We start from the raw sequence: 12,282 nt of genomic DNA, 5'->3' as shown, positions 1-12,282 counted from the left end.
AATTGCCCAGGCTGGCCTTAAACTTGTGGTTCTCCTGCCTCAGCCTTCCAGATTGCTGGGATTACAGGTGTGAGCCACTGTACCGAGTTGAGGATACTCAGTCTATGTTCATGGACTCCTCAGGGCCCATGAACTCTAAATTTTTTTTTTTTTTTTTTTGAGACAGGGTCTTGCTAAGTTTTTTGGGCTAGCCTCAAATTTGCAATCCTCCTGCCTCAGCCTCCTGAGTTGCTATTAATTTTTTGAGGCTGTACATTTTCTCTTTCCCTTCTGTATTGGAGTTTCAAAAAGGTTTAAGGACCATTGCTTAAACTTCATAATGCAGATTCATAACCCATAAAAAAGTAATTGTCTAAAATTCCCCAGGGCAATAAGACACACAGGTACCCCTTTGAAAGGATTGACTTTCCTAGTCTTTCAAAGGAAATGACTATTTATTTATTTTTAAGGAGAAATAAGGAGTTGAAATGTTATGTGCTATGTAGCTCATCTTTTAGTTTCTTTTTGTTCAGAAAATAATGATTATGGGGCTGGGGATGTGGCTCAACCGGTAGTGTGCTCACCTGGCATGCGTGGAGCCCGAGTTCGATCCTCAGCACCACATACAAAACAAAGATGTTGTGTCCGCCGATAACTAAAAAATAAATATTAAAAAAAAAATTCTCTCTCTCCCTCCCTCCCTCTCTCACTCTCTCTTTAAAAAAAAAAAAAAGAAAATAATGATTATGCTCGTACTGAGAACTGAAATTTGGGAAGTTCAGTTTCACAAGTCTGTTCCTAATGTTTTCTTCCATTGGGTTTTGTTTATGGTTCTTATTTTAGTGGCCAAAATGGTGCAAGTTAGTGTGAAAGAAGTAAGATTTTCTTCTTCAAAAATCAGGGGTTTCACAAGTATGTTCATGTCTCTTTAGTGTGTTTTCAGATGATAGTGTTTTACTGGAATCATAGGGTGTGTTTTCTGCCTCAGAAGTTACAGTTCTGCCCCTGGGAGAACTGTGTATTTTTCTTTTCATGACAGAGGTTGAAAACAGGCTAGGGACTAAATCCAGTCTCCAGATGTATTTTGTTTGGCTCAGTGCTATAATTTGAATTAGTTGTTAACATTTAAAAACAAGGAGATTTTATATAAAAATTTGGATTCATGCTGCTCTTGAAAAATAAGACTTGGCAAACTGAGGGTAATGGCACATGCCTGTAATCCCAGCAACTCAGGAGGCTGAGGCAGGAGGATCACAAGTTCAAAGCCAGCCTCAGCAATTTAATGAGGTGCTAATTAACATAGTGAGATGTGCTTGAAATAAAAAAATAGAAAGGACTGGGGATATGGCCCAGTGGTTAAGTGCCCCTGGGTTCAATCCTGATTCTCCCTCACCCCCCACCAAAAAAATTTTTTTTGCAGCCATGGATCTTTTCTGTTTTTTTTTTTTTTTTAAATAATTTACTTGTTCTAATCAGTTATACATGATACAGAATAGTCTTCAATTCATTGCACAAATGGAGCAGAATTTTTCACTTCTGGTTGTATCTAAAGTAGGGTCACACTATTTGTGCAATCATGTATGTACCTAGGGTAATGATGACTATTTTATTTCACCGTCTTTCTTACTCGCATGCCTCCTCTCCCCTTGCCCTTTGCCCCACCCAAAGTTCCTCCACTCATCCCCCCCCCCCCATTATGGATTAGCATCCACTTAGAGAAAACATTTGGCTTTTGTTTTTTTTGGGATTGGTTTACTTTGCTTATTCTCTAACTCTATCCATTTACCTGAAAATGCCATAATTTTATTCTCTTTTACTGCTGAGTAATACTCCATTGTGTATATATACTGCAGTTGGATCTGTTTCGGTTTTCAGCAACCATCTTTTGTGGTTTGTGCTTGTGCTCTCTAGTTTGCCACAGACCCACTACAGCCTGACATGTATCCCTCATGTGGGGCAGAGAGTCCATTGATCCTTATTGATTTACATGTTTATTTGTTGTATACATTTTAATTTGTTTCTTTTCTGGATATATATGATACAGGTCTCTAATGCTTGCATTCAAAGTCATTTTGCTGTCTTAACATAATATTACTACTTTTTTTCCCTTTGAATTCCTTATTTCCTTCCTGTAGGTAACTTTGGAAGAGGAAGGTGAAGTGGTAAGGGGGAAAATAACCCCAAAACCTTGAATTGTTTCATTTCCATATTGAAGAAAACCCCAGGACTTTTAGAAAGCATGTAGGCATTGATCTGGTACCTTTTTTAGCTGGCATACGTGCAGTGTCCTCATTTTTGTGCTGCCTGGTTTTGCTTTGCAGTATCTGGAGTGCTAACTGCATAGCTTAGCCTGTCTCAGAAGGTAGAAGGCCAAGCAAAGGCAAATTTCTGTATGTCTAATGATAGGACTTTTGGTCCTTGTCTTGAGATGTAAGAACCAGAGTTATTTTACTTTAAAATATAGTAAACATCTGTGAAGCTCATTGCTTTGCTTTTAGTAATCAATCCTGTGTGGGGAGGTTAATAATTTAATTTTCTCTTTTAGTAAAAAGGGTGGGATAAATAAAGGACTGATGGAGTAATTCATGGAGGTAAGATAGTTTTATAAAGTTACCCAGAACACTAGATGTGGTGGTGCAGGCAGGAGGATCGCAAGTTCAAGGCCCAGTCTTGGCAATTTAGGGAGACTCTACAGCTGTGCTGTAGTAGTAGTAGAGCATGTGCTGGGCTGGAGTGTTGATTAATATCTTTGGCTTCTAGAGTGAGAGTAATGTGACAAAAACTTGGTTTCAGGCATAGTAAAATGGTCCTTGATACAAAATCTGACTTTTTGCAGTCTTAAGTTCTTACTATGCTTTTTATCAAGGACTGGCTCTATCATCTGAATTTTGGCAGGTTTTTTTTTTAAGTACTGGGCATTGAACTCAGGGCCTTGCACATGCTAGGCAAGTATTCTAACACTGAGCTGCTGCCCTAGCCCCTCTGGCATTTTGATGGCTTTGTGTGCACACTGGGAAATGTCTTGAGGGAGGCCTTCTTGGGTTACTCTGTAAACAGTACTCTCCTTGTCATCTGATACTTCTCCCATCTTAATTCTCCATTATTATTTTTTAAAAATAGGTCTTTATTTTATTTATTTATGTGGTGATGAGGATCGAACCCAGTGCCTCACACATGCAAGGCAAGCGCTCTACCGCTGAGCCAAATCTCCAGCCTCTTAATCCTCCATTATTATTACATGACATTATAATATTTTAAATCTGTTACACACTTAATCTCTTTTTAGAGAGTAAGCAGGGATTTGTTTGATTCAGGTGTTTAATCCCTATCTGGGGGCTGGGGATGTGGCTCAAGCGGTAGCGCGCTTGCGCTTGCCTGGCATGCGTGCGGCCCGGGGTTCGATCCTCAGCACCACATACGAATAAAGATGTTGTGTCCACCGAAAACTAAAATAAATATTAAAAATTTTCTCTCTCTCTCTCTTTTCTCCCAATCTGGAATGTTCTGTTATATAGAAAAGGCTCAGTAAATATTTAAAAAAAGATGAGTTAATATGAGAATAAATAGATGCCTAACTGGATGGTGGTCTTCAGAGTCCTAGTTACTCAGATTTGTTAAGTTATCAGTTGAAAAGAATTTGTGCAGTGGTTAAGTGAAGAGATTTCAGAGGGGCAAGAAGTAATCTGCATTTTGATGGAGGTAAGTTTTTTTTGGTGGTGGTTTTTGTTTTGGTAGTACAGGGGATTGAAGCCAGGGTTGTACCAGAGAGTATGTTTTTTTTTTTTTTTTTTTTTGGCGGTGCTGGGGATTGAATCCAGGGCCTTGTGCATGCAAGGCAAGCACTTTCCTAACCAGCTATATCCCCAGCCCAAAGAGCTTTTTGTTTTTCATTTTGAGACAGGGCCTTATATTCTGACCTTGAACTTGAACTTGCTGGCCTTGAACTTGGGATCCTCCTGCCTCATTCCAAATCCCTGGGGGCAGGTGTCACATCACCCTGCAGTGGGGGTAGTGTTAATACAGTATATTTCTCATCAAAACTCATTGAACTGTGTTCTTAAAATATACATAGATGTCTGTTGTACGAATAATAAATTTGTAAAAATTTGTATTGAAAACCCATCTTATTTTGCTATTTTGCAACTGCATGTAGCTAGAAATGTTATGATAATGATAGTTTTTGTTGAATATTTAGTAAATTTAGCCAAATCTAGATTGGACAGGAGGGCTAGGGATGTAGCTCAGTTGATTGAGTGCTTGGCTAGCATGTGTGAAGCCCTGGGTTCACTTGCTACCACAAGCACCCCCCTCCCCCAAAATAATCGTTATGGACTTTGATTGGATAGGAGGCTTTTAAACATTCTCTGAAGTGAGGGTGCTTCTGGAGCTGCTACTCAGGGAAAGAGGCTGAGGTGGTGATGGGACTCTTGAGCCCCCCAGTCTCATTTCAATCAGAACAGTTCTACATTTATATTTTATACTCTGAGGGTCTCTCTGTCTTTTTTTTTTAAATTTTTTGATACATATTTTTTAGTTGTAGTTGGACACAATACCTTAATTTTATTTATTTATTTTTATGTGGTGCTAAGGATCGAACCCAGGGCCTTGCACATGGTAGGCGAGTGCTCTACCGCTGAGCCAACTCCAGCCCCTGAGGTTCTCTTTTATCATTTTTTTTTTGTATGTGTGTGTTTTGGAACTGGGAGTTGAACCCAGTATCATTTTGTTTTTTAAAAAATAAAACTCCCGAGTCCCCTAAGGACCTCCCATCCCAAGCAAGACATATTTTATAAAACCCTTGAATAATATATTTTTTTAAATCCCTGCCCACAGACAGGTGTTTGAAAAATTCAGACATTACAGAAATATATAATGGAGAAAGTAGAAGTTTCCCATAGTGCTGTCTCTTCAGGCCATTAACAGTTTGGATCTATAGAAGAGATATCTACTGTTTTGGGGTGTTGCACATGTACATTTTTACTTTGATGCTTGTCGAAGGTATTTTTGAGTAGTAATGGTAGACAGTAAGAAACCATGGAGGAAATAGGAATAAAACTCTTGGGTTTATTTATGAAGGCCTCATATTTAATACCTTGCTTCACAAGGACCTAAGTTGCTCCCAGCGATGCAGGAGGCTGAGGCAAGAGACTCAAAAGTTTGAGGCCAGTCTGGGCAACATAGTAAGACCCTATTTCAAAAAAAAAAAAAAAAAGGGGTTGGGGAGGGGACTGGGGTTGTGGCTCAGTGGTAGAGCACTTGTCTAGCATGTGTGAGGTGCTGGATTTGATCCTCAGCACCATATATAAATAAATAAAAGTATTTTGTCCATCTATAACTAAAATATATATTTTTTAAAAAAAGGGGGTTGGGAATGTAGCTCAGTGATTAAGCATCCCTAGGTTGCTAATCCTCAGTATCCCCCCTACCCCCCCAAACTCCCATAAGTTGTGGAAGCATTTTGTTAATGATATTCCTCTTATTTTGTTGGAAATTTTTGGAAAATGATATTTTGGGGTTAATGGGATTGCTGTATTTTTGTTCATAACATAGAATTTAGCTTTACCTCTTTGCTTTTTCAGTTTTGTTAGTCACTTAGATATGCTACTGCTAGACATTTTATTTTCAGCAAATATAAATTGGCTTATCATTTAGCCCTCCAGAGGTGATTAAAGTTGCTTTGAATGTAATGTCATTGAGTTGCAATGTAGAACTAGAAGACAATATATTTGATTGTTGGATTATTGTCTTCCTTTTTTTTTTTTTTTAAGAGAGGGTTCTCAGCATTTGCCTAGCATGCGTGAGGCCCTGGGTTTGCTCCCCAGCCCTGGACCTTTTCCCCTCACCTGGCCCCCCCCCAAAAAAAAAAAGGATGGGTTCTTATTATGTTGCCCATGCTGGACTCAAAACTCCTACTAGAGTCAAGTGATCCAACTGCTTCAGCTTCCCTAGTAACTGGGATTACACCATGCTTGGTTTATTGCTTTTTTTCTTTTCTTACGGGGGGGGGGGTGTGTTCTGGGTATTGGACTCAGGGGCACTTGGCCACTAAGCCACATCCCCAGCCCTATTTCATATTTTGTTTAGAGACAGGGTCTCATTGAGTTGCTTAGCACCTCACCTTTGCTGAGGCTGGCTTTGAACTTCGATTCTCCCGTCTCCCGAGCTGCTGGGCACTGGTGCCTGGCTTTTTTTTTTCTTTTGTTTTTTGGCAGTACTGGGACTATCTTCCACTGAGCTATGTCCCCAGCCCTTTTTATTTTGAGATAGGATCTTGCTAAATTGCTGAGAGTCTCACTAAATTGCTGAAACTGGCCTCAAACTTGGAATCCTCCTGTCTCAGCCTCCCAAATTGCTGGGATTACAGGTATGCACCATCACGCTCGACTGTTCTTCACTTTACAAAACACCTCGGTATGGTAGGAACTAGAATTTGGATTGATGCAAGGACTGGATTTTATGTTATTTGACTCTTTTCTTTCTTTTTTTTTGGGGGGGGGGATGAGGCATGAACTACTTACTAAATGCCTATAAAATGCCAGGTGTTTATAAAAAAATTGGTGTAGAGAGTATTTATTAATATACTTTTTTAAAGATTTAATTTCTATCAAGGTTATTTATCTTTTTAAAATATTCTTTTAGTTGTAGTTGGACACGATACCGTATTTTATTTATTCATTTATTTTTTATGTGGTGCTGAAGATGGAACACCCAGTGCCATGCACATGCTAGGTGAGCACTCTACAGCTGAGCCCAAGCCCCAGCCCTAGCCCTATGTGGTTTTTTAGATACAAGGTTTGTATGTTGGCCAGGCTGGTCCTGGGCTCCTGATTTTAAGTGATCCTTCTATCTCAGATTATTCTGTAGAAGTAGACTGTTGCTTAAATCTGGGCTTCAAATGTTGTCTTTAGGCCACTGGATATTTATGTTGGGTGAGCTAAAGCTTAATTGTTCAGTGTCTTTATTTTGGGGCTGTGGTAAGTATATTTATTTTCACCAAATTAGTATTAATACAGCTGTTATGAACTCACTGAATGTGGCTTAAATGAATTTGTAGAAAATTTAGTCAGCAATACTTTTAGAGGATTTAGTCTCATAAACTGTCTTTTTTTTGGGGGGGGGTTACTGGGGATTGAACACAGAGACACTCTATCATTGAGCCACATCCCCACCCCTATTTTGCATTTTATTTAGAGATGGGTCTCACTAAGTTGCTAGCAGTTTGCTTTTGCTGAGGCTAGCTTTGAACTTGATCCTCCTGCCTCAGCCTCCTGAGCCGCTGGGATTATAGGCATGTGCCACTGAGCCTAGCTTCATAAATTGTCTTTTTAAATTCCATCATTCCTGTAAGGTGTGTGTTGTCTTCATACTGTGTAAGTTAATCATTCTGCATCAAATATATGTGTCAGGGATGATGGTTTCTTTTTTTCTTCCAATATTTTATTATGAAGGATTTTGAGCATACAGAAAAGTGGAAAGAATTGTATAGTTAGCACCTATGTGCCCATCACTTAGATTCTACATTTGTTAGCATTTGCTAAATTTGTTTCATCACATCTTCACTGACCATTTATGTATTGAGTTCAGGTATCTGCCTATGTGACCCATGAATGGAAGATCACTCAATTTTGAAGTCAAATAAATTATTGCTCTTTATTAGGAAACTTAAAGTTTTTATGTGTAAGATAAAAATATTGCATAAGATATATGCATAAATATTGCATAACTTTGCAATGTTATTCCATATGGAATTTTGATCTTGTTGTTCTCACCTGATTTTATTCTAGTAACTAATCATACCAAGTTGCCAACACAAAATCAAGGTACTTTCCTCTTGGGGTGTAAAGTATCACAGTATCGCTATAGAAATACAGGTTTTGTTTTCTGGACTATTCATCCTCTTGCCATTAACTAATTCTATTGTGTAGAAAATCACTGTTCAAATTTATATTGTAAGTTTTGGTACAGTTATTTGATGCTTTATCTTCCATCCTAAAGCATTGTACATGTTAAATCCAGCTTTAATATAGAAACATGAATCATTTGGTTAATGTTGAAAATATTTGAAAGTTGCTTTTTCTTTGGCACATTTCTTTTTATAGTTTATAAAGATATAATATTGTAAAAATTATTTCACTGAGTAATCAGCTTCAGATTTGGACCTAGTGTGGAGTTAAGGAAACTTCTAGGGATTTAACATTTAACTGATTTATTTCTCTTTCTTTCTTCCTTCCCTCCTTCCCTCCCTTTCTTTCTTGCTGGGGATCAATCCATGGGTGCTTTGCCACTGAGCTACATCCCCAATCCTTTTTATTTTTTATTTTGAAACAGTGTTCTGGATAAAATTGCTTAGGGCCTTGCCAAGTTGTGAGGTTGGCCTTGAACTTGTGATCTTCCTGCCTTGACCTGGGTCACTGGAATTATAGGTGTGAGCCATTGTGCCTGATTGGGAATTTAACTGATTTATACTTGCTGTTGTTTAAATATGTGTGTATCAACTTTGTGGTTTTTTTTTTTTTTTTTTTTTTTTTTTAAGTTGATTCTGGAAACTGAAAAGTATTTTAAGGGTTTGATTTATTCTTAGAAGCTTCATAGGAGTTGTCATTTGAGCTGATGGTGGAAGGATGGAGGTTGAGCAGCTGCTTGAGTTTTTCATGTGTTGAGGATACAGGTTGGGACAGTGATGATTGAGAGGAGGCTATTCAGGATAGTGTGAGGAGCATGATTAAAGATGTAGAAGCCGAAAAATTCATTCTAAAAATATTGTTTGATTAAGGGTAGAAGCATAGGAGTTGACCAGTAGAGGATGGAGTGGTTAGAGCAGGATTTTATTCAGTAAGCAAGTGGGACCTTTAATCAGAGGAATTATATCGTCTTTGTGACAAGTTATTCTATCATCAAGTTTGGTCTTTTCCCTATTGCTTGTTAAAAATGAAAGCAAATGTGACTCCCCTAGAAGTTGGTTATTGGCTCTGATGCCCTGGGTTAAATGGATTGTTAATCAAACAGCTATCTTGGATGAAAAAAATTTCTAGCACAATTAAGGAAGTATGGAAGATAGACTCTGAATGTATGATCCCCTTTTCTACTCTGCAATTAGTTTTTTTGTTGTTGACTAATATTTCTTAAAAATAGACTATAAGTTAGATTTTATTTATTTATTTTTTGTGGTGCTGGGGATTGAACCCAGGTCCTTGTACATGTGAGGCAAACTATAAATTGAGCTATAGCCTCAGCCCTAGATTTTATTCTTATAATCAGAACATCCTCTGGTGCCTCTATGAAGAGTACAAAAATTACCTAAATTTTAATGAGTGTTTTTTTTTTGTTTTGTTTTTTCCTTCGTACCAGGGATTGAACTCAGGTACTCCACCACTGAGTTGCTAAGTGCCTCACAATTGCTGAGGTGCTGTTGTTGAGACTGGTTTAGGAATCTGATCCTCCTGCCTCAGCAGCTTTGGTTACAGGTGTGGGCCACCATGCCTGGCTCAATGAGGTTTTCTTAAATTTATTTTTTAGTTATAGGTGGACACAATGTATATATTTTACTTTATGTGGTGCTGAGGGTCGACCCTCCACACACAATAGGTGATTGCTCCACCTCTGAGCCACAGCTGCAGTCCTCAATGAGTTTGTTTTAAAATATGTTTTCCAAGACAAGCCAGGCACGGTGGTGGTGCAAGTTTGTAATTCCAGTGGTTTGGGAAGCTGAGGCGAGTTCAGAGCTGGCCTCAGCAATTTATTGAGGCCTTAAGCAACTTAGTGAGACCTAGTCTCTAAATAAAAATATAAAAAGGATTAGAGATGGGCTGGGGTGATGGCTCAGTGGTAGAGCACCTGCCTAGCATGTGTGAGGCACTGGGTTCATTTCTCAGTACCGCATACAAATAAATTAAAGGTCTATTGACAACTAAAAAAATATTTTAAAAAAAAAAAAAAAGGTGGGGAAGGCTAGGGATGTGGCTCAGTGGTTAAGTGCCCTGGGTTTAATCCCCAATGCTTAAAGAAAAAGGAAAGAACCAAGACTTGATTTCACAAGGTATATTTTTAAAACAGTCCTTTAGATAATAACTGGAAGATGATGAGTAAGATGATAGAACATACTGGATGAAGGATGTGTGTGTTGCTCATTTTTTAGTAGGTAAAAGGTGTGGTGGCAAGATTTGGGACACTGAGAGCCAGAGTACTGTAGGCATTCTAGTTTTAGCTCTTCATTTTAGCCTTTTTTACTGGGCACAGTTTCTCATCTGTAAAACTATGGGATTGTATTAGATATGATCATCAGAAGTGCTTTCAGTTCTTAGTTCTTGATGGCTCTATGACCCTAATTCTAGTCATATTTGTCCTAAACTCTGATGTCCTTCCAGGTCAGCATTTTTGCAGCTAGATTGGATTGGATTGTAACTTTTAATCACAAGACACCCAGCTCTTCTCCTGCCCGCCATACTGGGGATTAAACCCAGGGTTTTTTATATTGAGTCACATCCTCAGCAACCCCAATGTTCCCACTTTTTTTTTGAGGCAGGGTCTCACCTAAGTTGCTGAGGCTGACCTCAAACTTTTGGTACTCCTGCCTTGGCCTCCAGAGTAGCTGGTATTATGGTCGTGGATTACCTCACCAGGCAAGGATGTGATTATATTAATCCATGAGAATGTGATTTTAACTGAGCTCGTTCATCTTTTGAATTTACAGTGCCTAGTAGATTGTTTATTCTTTTTCTTTTGGTACTGAGCCATATTCCTAGCCCTTTTTAATTTTTTAAAATTTCGAAATAGGGTCTTGCTAAGCTGCTTAGGGTCTCACTAAGTTGCTGAGGCTGGCCTCAAATTTTGCAATCCTCCTGTGTCAACATCCTGAGTCTCTGGGATTATAGGCATGCACCCCTGTCCCCTAGTCTTTTTTTTTTTTTTTTTAATTTTTAAATACACACACACACATATATATATATATAGAGAGAGAGAGACACAGACAGACATGGGGGGGAGAGTGTGTGTATGTGTGATGTGTGTGTTGTGGATGGACACAATATCTTTATTTATTTTTACATGATGCTGAGGATCAAACCCAGTATGTCACACATATAAGGCAAGTGCTCTACCACTGAGCCACAATCCCAGCCCACTCTCCCCCATCATCATCTTTTTTTTTTTTTTTGGTAATGGGGATTAAACCCAGAGGTGCTTTATCACTGAGTTACATCCCTAGCCGTTTTAATTTTGAGACAGGGTCTGTCTAAGTTGGCTGAGACTGCTTTTGAACTTGCAAACCTCCCGCTATATCCCTAGCCCTTTTATTTACCTTTTTTAAAAAAATATTTATTCTTAAGTTTTAGGTGGACACAACCTATTTTTTTTTTTATTTTATTTTACATTTATGTGGTGCTGAGGATCAAACCCAGTGCCTTTTGCATGCTAGGCAAGCACTCTACCACTGAGCCACAACTCCAGCCCCTTTTATTTACTTTCGTTGCTATGGTTATGCTTTTGAAGCCAGAACAACATTAGCCCTCAAATATTATTTAAACATGTGCCTCATGGTTTAGAGGACTAGCTTTGACTTTAGGGGTCAGAGGAGAGGGCAAGGTTATCCTTGTGTTTCCTTATCTTTGTTTCTCTGGTTGCCAAGGGAGCCTGAAATGAGGTAAGAAAAAAAAAATTGCTGTTGTTTACAATAGAGATACGATTGTGTGGTCTGAAAATATTAGCATTTACCCTTTGTTTGGATTTAGGAATTATGTTCTAGTAGTGTGTGGAATGCTAGGAGTATTTTGAGCTATGCTGTGGTCTAAGGCATTGCTGTCCTTTACCTGAATTATTTTAGGCAATGTCTACTGATTTTTTTTCTGCCCTTGTCCTTTAAAATTTATTCTTCATTTAGCAGCCAGAATGTGCCACAGCAGTTTGTCTTATAAGTACTGTGTGCTGGGCTAGGGTTGTAGCTCAGTGGTAAAGTGCTTGCCTAAGCATATGTGAGGCACTGGGTTTGATCCTCAGCACCACATAGAATAAATAAATAAAGGTATTGTGTCATCTACAAACTTAAAAAAAAAAATCACAAAAACTAGTTTATAGTCCAGTGAGGAAATTGACATTTAACAACAGATCATGAAATGGGTGTAATGAGAGATCTGCCTAGGGTGTCACAGTCAGTACCCAACCTGCCTGGGAGAGCCAGGGACATCTTTTGGGGAAGGAGACCCTCAAAGGAATGTTTGAGCATTTGATGAAAGGGTAGGAGACATTGTAGTTTGAGGATTCTATGGGTGCAAAGAGTTTGGATCCATAGTTTTAGGAGAGATTTTCCTT

General features: G+C 38.6%; 1 protein-coding gene across 1 annotated transcript in view; it reads left to right on the top strand.

The window, feature by feature from the left end:
• Positions 1 to 12,282, top strand: part of Thrap3 (thyroid hormone receptor associated protein 3) — a 55,095-nt gene that overhangs the window by 3,888 nt on the left and 38,925 nt on the right. The gene's annotated exons all lie outside the window — the stretch shown is intronic.

Source organism: Marmota monax, unplaced genomic scaffold (assembly GCF_021218885.2).
Source record: "Marmota monax isolate L192 unplaced genomic scaffold, Marmota_monax_Labrador192_F-V1.1 WCK01_AAM20220418_F8-fsc00008, whole genome shotgun sequence".
Taxonomy (NCBI): domain Eukaryota; kingdom Metazoa; phylum Chordata; class Mammalia; order Rodentia; family Sciuridae; genus Marmota; species Marmota monax.
This window is presented reverse-complemented; position numbering and strand designations above follow the sequence as displayed.